Source organism: Heptranchias perlo, chromosome 3 (assembly GCF_035084215.1).
Source record: "Heptranchias perlo isolate sHepPer1 chromosome 3, sHepPer1.hap1, whole genome shotgun sequence".
NCBI classification, from domain to species: domain Eukaryota; kingdom Metazoa; phylum Chordata; class Chondrichthyes; order Hexanchiformes; family Hexanchidae; genus Heptranchias; species Heptranchias perlo.
The window spans coordinates 86,449,300-86,455,299 of NC_090327.1; the positions used below are offsets into that span (position 1 = coordinate 86,449,300).

Here is a 6,000-nt window from a genome sequence, read left to right on the forward strand (position 1 = left end):
TGGAGTGAATCCCTCAATTGACTCCTTTCCATGCACGGCTCTGAGCTCTGTCTCTGCTCTCATTAAATCAATGGCTTCCTGTATGAACCAAAATACACTGTGTTCACTAGCAGAAATTGCTGATTAAAATTTCTCATCTGAAAGTTCAAACACAGAGACAGTATAAACATATGAAGTAAACTTCTCCCCAAGTAAGAATTGAACACGTCACTGGAAACCCAGCCTCCACAAAGCTCAGAGCTCATTTACATACCCATAATGTTCGGTATGGTACTTTGCAAAAAAGCAAAATAAACTTCAGGTTTGACCGTAGCTTTCACGGAGATTGAAGATTGTCATTACTTTTCCACTTGCTGTGTTGATCTGTGGTAATATGTTTTCTCTGGATCTCAGTGCTCGCATCTCAGTACAATGTTAAAGAGGTATGTCATCGCTTAGGAGCAAGGAGCTGAGGTTGAGTCTTTAGATTACTCTGCTTTCTCTTCAGATCGTATAAATCTTTCGCCTTTTACTAAAGATTTCCGTGGAGAGGAGCATTTGGAGTTTTTATATAATTTTTTGATGCCCTGCTTTTGTGGGGCTGATTTATTGCTGAAAGAAAGATTTATCTTTAGTTGTCGATGTGTCTTTAGGTTCATTTGTTCGGCTGCCAAGTGCTTGGGTATTGGATACTCTCTGAAATTGTAATCTGTTAAATATTTAAATTTTGGGGATCAGGTGTTACGTGTTTCAAATAACTGGCGCACATGGGCTGGGTGGTGGCCTCTGTGCTGTAAAACTGACTTTAGTAGGGCTCATTTCCAGTGGTGGGGCAGAGGGAGAGGGGTGATGCACAGAGATTGGAGTCACAGTGCAGGATGAGATGTGAGGCTGGAGGAGTTATGAAAGTAGAGTGTGGTGATGCTGAGGTGGAGTTTGAAGATGACATTAAATTCTCATCCTCGTGTTCCATGGTCTCGCCCCCTCCCTATCACGATAATTTCCTCCAAATATACAATCCTCCGGGAACTCTGCGTTGCTCCAACTCTGGCCTTTTGCGCTCTGGAATTCTCTCCATAAACCTCTTCAACTCTCTCCTCTTTTAAGGCGCTCCTTTAAACTTACCTCTTTGACCAAGCTTTTGGTCACTTGTCCGAATGTCTCCTTCTTTGACTTGGTGTCTATTATTGTCTGTTTACGCTCCTGCGAAGCACATAGTGACGTTTTACTAAGTTAAAGGCACTATATAAATGTAAGTTGTTGTTGTGGTTGAATTTATTGTTTCTTAAGATATTTTTTGTTTTAAAAGTGCCTGTATTTCACTCATTGTGAATGAAGATCGGAGGGACGGGAGGAAAATCGGGGGGCCGTGGAAGAAGGTTGAGGGGTCAGGTAAGAAGGTTGGGGGCCAGGAAGAATATCGGTGGGGCCAAGGAGGAAGGTCGGGGGCTGGGAAGAAGGTCGGGGGTCGGGAAGAAGATTGGGGAGCCAGGATGAAGATCAGAAGGTTGGAACACAGATCATGCGGGGGGGCCGTGAAAAATCCCGGGGGCCGGGAAGAGCATTAGGGGGGTCAGGTAGGAGATCAGGGGGCCGGGGAGGAGATTGGGGGGCTGGGACTTGGAGACCTGAGGTCGCTGCAGGTTGGGTGAAGAGTCTGAGGTAGGTGGGGGTCCACAATGGTGTGGGGGTGGGGCGTGAGGGTTGACCAGTATCGGGGGGAGGGGGGCTCGTTTGATCACGGGGTTCCAGGTGAGCTTGTTGGGCCTGGATGAAGCATTCCTGCTCCTCCGGGCCCACAAGCAGTGCAATAAAGGCACTCACCTCATGGATCCGGCCCTTCTCTCCTGCTTTCAGCTCACGTGATTCAGAAGTGATGACAAACCCGAACAGGTAAGGTTAAATTCATTTTTATGTTGTAATACATAATCTATTAAGTACCTCAAGTATCTCAATGAGGTAAAATGCCCTTTTAAGTATCGGTCTGCTGGCTTTAAGTGGGGGCGGGACTTCCTGGTGTCTGCTGGCTGCACACATACAAGCCTGCCTGGATTAAACCCGGAAGTGGGCGAGTTGGAACCAGGATGTGGTCGTGCTCCAAAAAACTGTTATTTTAAACTCCCACCCGCCCCCAACCCACCCGTTCTTGGGGGTTAAAATTTACTCCTATATCTCTTTCCTCATAAAAAATTGCAGTTAAATTAGGTTAAAATTATATTACTATCCTAATTCGGAACATAGGAACAGGAGTAGGCCATTTAGCCCCTCGAGCCTGTTCGGCCACTCAATGAGTTCATGGCTGATCTGTGACCTAACTCCATATCCCTTAATTCCTTTGGTTAACAAAAATCTATCAATCTCAGATTTAAAATTAACCATTGAGCTACATCGACTGCCACTTGCGGAAGAGAGTTCCAAACTTCTACCACCCTTTGTGTGTAGAAGTGTTTCCTAACTTCACTCCTGCAAGTCCTGGCTCTAATTTTTAGGCTCATTCCCCTAGTCTTAGACTCCCCAAACAGCGCAAATATTTTCTCTCTATCTACCCTATCAGTTCCCCTTAATATCTTGGAAATTTTGCTCAAATCAACCCTTAATCTTCTAAATTCCAGGGAATACAACCCTAGTTTGTGTAATGTCTCCTCGTAATTAAATCCTTGGAGTCCAGGTATCATTCTGGTAAATCTACGCTGCACTCCGTCCAAGGCCAATATATCCTTCCTAAGGAGCGTGCCCAGAACTGAACACAGTACTCCAGGTGGTCTAACCAGGGCTTTGTATAGCTGTAGCATAACTTCTACCCCCTTGTATTCTAGTCCTTTAGATATAAAGGCCAGCATTCCATTAGCCTTTTCGATTATTTTCTGTACCTGTCCATGGCATTTTAATGATCTGTGTACATGGACCCCTAAGTCTCTTTTGACCTCCACTGTGTCGAGCTGTTCATCATTTAGAAAGTACTGTGATCTATCTTTTCGGCCCAAAGTGGATGACCTCACACTTGCCTACATTGAAATCCATTTGCCATAGTTTTGCCCATTCAATTAATCTATTAATATCTCTTTGTAATTTTATGCTTCCATCTACACTGATTACAATGCCGCCTAACTTTGTGTCATCGGAAAACTTGTTAATGTGGCACTCTACCCCATCATCTAAGTCATTAATAAATACAGTGCATAGTTGAGATCCCAACACAGATCCCAGTGGGACACCACTAGTCACATCCTGCCAATTCGAGTACCTGCCAATTTTCCCAACTCTCTGTTTCCTGCCCCTCAACCAATTTCCTAATCGGGTCAACAATTTATCCTCAATTCAACGAGCATCAACTTTAGCTATCAGTCTCTTATGAGGGACTTTATCGAATGCCTTCTGGAAGTCCACATAAACAACATCCACAGACATTCCCCTGCCCACTACTTTAGTTACCTCTTCAAAAAATTCAATCAGGTTCGTCAGGCATGACCCACCCTTCACAAATCCATGCTGGCTCTGTCTGATCAGCTGAAATTTTTCAAGTTGTTATGTCACTCTATCCTTAATTATAGACTCTAGTAATTTCCCGACAACAGATGTTAGGCTAACTGGTCCATAATTCCTTGGTTTCCCTCTCTCACCTTTCTTCAATAGAGGAGTAACATGCAATTTTCCAATCTAAAGGAACAGTACCTGAATCAAGAGGACTTTGGAAGATTATAGTTCGGGCATCTGCAATGTTCTCACCTACTTCCTTTACAATCCTGGGATGGAAAGCACCTGGTCCTTGGGATTTGTCACTCTTTAGTGTCATTATTTTCTTCATTACTGTTAATTTGCTTACGTTAATTATGGTGAGTCCCCATCCCTGTTTTAAAATTAGTTTCCTTGGGGTATGCGGCATGCTATCCTCTTCCTCTATTGTAAATACTGACGCAAAATAATTATTTAACATGTCCATCATTTCCTTATTTTCATTTACAATATCACCATTATCAATTTTTAAGGGGCCCACATTGCTCTTGACCACCCTCTTTTTCCTAATATAATTGTAAAAATTCTTTGTGTTGATTTTGATATCCCTTGCAAGTTTCTTTTCATTCTCCCTTTTTGTAGCTCTTACTGTCTGTTTTGTCACCCTTTGATGTTCTTTGTATCTCTCCCAGTGACCAGGATCTGTGCTATTTTTCTTCATTTTTGTATGCTTTTTCTTTTAGTTTTATGTTGTCCCTTACCTCTTTTATCGTCCATGCCTGTTTTTTTTTGCAAGTAGAGCTCTTGCCCCTTAAGGGTATAAACTGGGGTTTTGTATCACGTTAAATTCTTTTTTAAATTTCAAAATATACCTTATTTCATGAAATTTAAGGATACACACCGTTCAATGTAAATGCGCAATTACAATTCAAAATAATACAATATGGATCATACAACCTCCGATCCCATCATTACAATTCAAAACAGAGTACATATCTTATAATACATTCTGTACAATACAAGGTGGGGTGGCCTTACACGGTGGCCTTTCCCCATACAGCCTTTGTGTAGGCCTCACCATGCTTCAGTGCATCCCGCAGCATGTACTCCTGGACCTTGGAGTGTGCCAATCGGCAACACTTGTTCTTGGGCAGCTCCTTCAGCTGGAAGACCAACAGGTTTCGGGTGGACCAAAGGGTCTCCTTCACGGAGTTGATGGTCTTCCAGCAGCAGTTGATATCTGTCTCTGTATGTGTTTCGGGGAACAGCCCGTAGAACGCAGCGTTGTGTGTTACCGAGCTGTTTGGGATGAACCGGGACAGATACCAATGCATCTCACTCCACACCTTCTGTGTGAAGGGGCAATCCATGAAGACGTGGATGACGCTCTCGACCCTGCCGCAGCCTAGAGGGAGGCTCGCGGTGGCGCTGTGATTCCGTTTGTTTTGGAAAGACCACACTGGGAGGGCCCTTCTCACCACCACCCAAGCTACTGGTGCCTGTTGGTCAGTTCTGGCGACGAGACGTTCTGCCAAATGGCATCGACTGTCTGGTTGGGGAACTGCCCGATCGGATCCACGCTTGGGGTCCACATGCATGACCACTGCCGATAGTTGCTGAGGTGCGGGATTCCACATTCCTGCAAGAACAGCAGGTCCCTCTTGACCCTGGACAGGTAGTTCAGGGTCGCAGCGCATTGCGTAGTCGATTTAACACAATGCATGTTTATGGATGCAAATTTTAAAGCCATTTTAAAAATACTAAAAGGACAAACATTAAGGTCCTATAATTACATTAGTCCGGGTTCTACATTACTCTCCATTTCCATCCATTGGTCCTGATTCTGCATTTGTGTGGTGTGCACGAACTTCTGGACAGTCCAAGGGCTGAGGAATGAGGCCTGTCCTCCGTTGGAGGAGTGTCCGCACTCGGGGGTTGTCGACGGGGCCTCGTGGGGTGGTGCGTCTGTGAGATCCATGACCAGGTTCGGTTCCTCGGCCTTTGCCGGTGGTTCGTTCTCCGCGACTGTTGTGCTGCTCCCGGTTGCCCAGAGATGGGGGACATTGTTCTCCATGTCGCTTCGCCCTGTTGCCCGGAGTTGGGGGACTTCGCTCTCCATGTCGCTTAACCCGGCGTCCTGGAGTTGGGGTGTGCTGGGCTCATTTCTGCTCCTGATGCCCTGGAGCTGCCAAATTCCTGGAGCTGGAGCCTGCTGTCTGTGTCACTGGTTTCAGTTGTGTTTTGCCTATTCCTTTGAGGGTAGGTGGGACTCTCCCCTTTTCCTTTTTCGTCAGCTGAGTAGCAGCCACTGTCGTCTGTTGGTGGCTCTCAGCACCTGTTGCTGCTGGTTCCACCTTTGGCCGTCAGTTCCTCTGATTTTCGGGACTTCTTTTTCTTTTGCTGTGCCGTCCAACCTTCTTCTGCCGCTGGCTCACTTTCCATCGGCTCTGGTGCTCAGGGAGAGTCTCGGGGCTGAGTGTCGGGATTTGGTCGGTTTCCTCAATGCTCACTTCCTGCTCTTTGTCCTCCTCCTTGTCGTTGGCTCCTTCACGGGGGTCCACGGCAGTG

At 45.7% G+C, this 6,000-nt stretch overlaps 1 non-coding gene across 1 annotated transcript; it reads left to right on the forward strand.

Annotated features, from left to right (window-relative positions):
• The first annotated feature begins 467 nt into the window (after nucleotides 1-467).
• LOC137320314 (U5 spliceosomal RNA) lies at nucleotides 468-582 on the forward strand. The gene has a single exon (XR_010962473.1). It is a non-coding gene; the product is annotated as a U5 spliceosomal RNA (small nuclear RNA).
• Nucleotides 583-6,000: the final 5,418 nt, after the last annotated feature.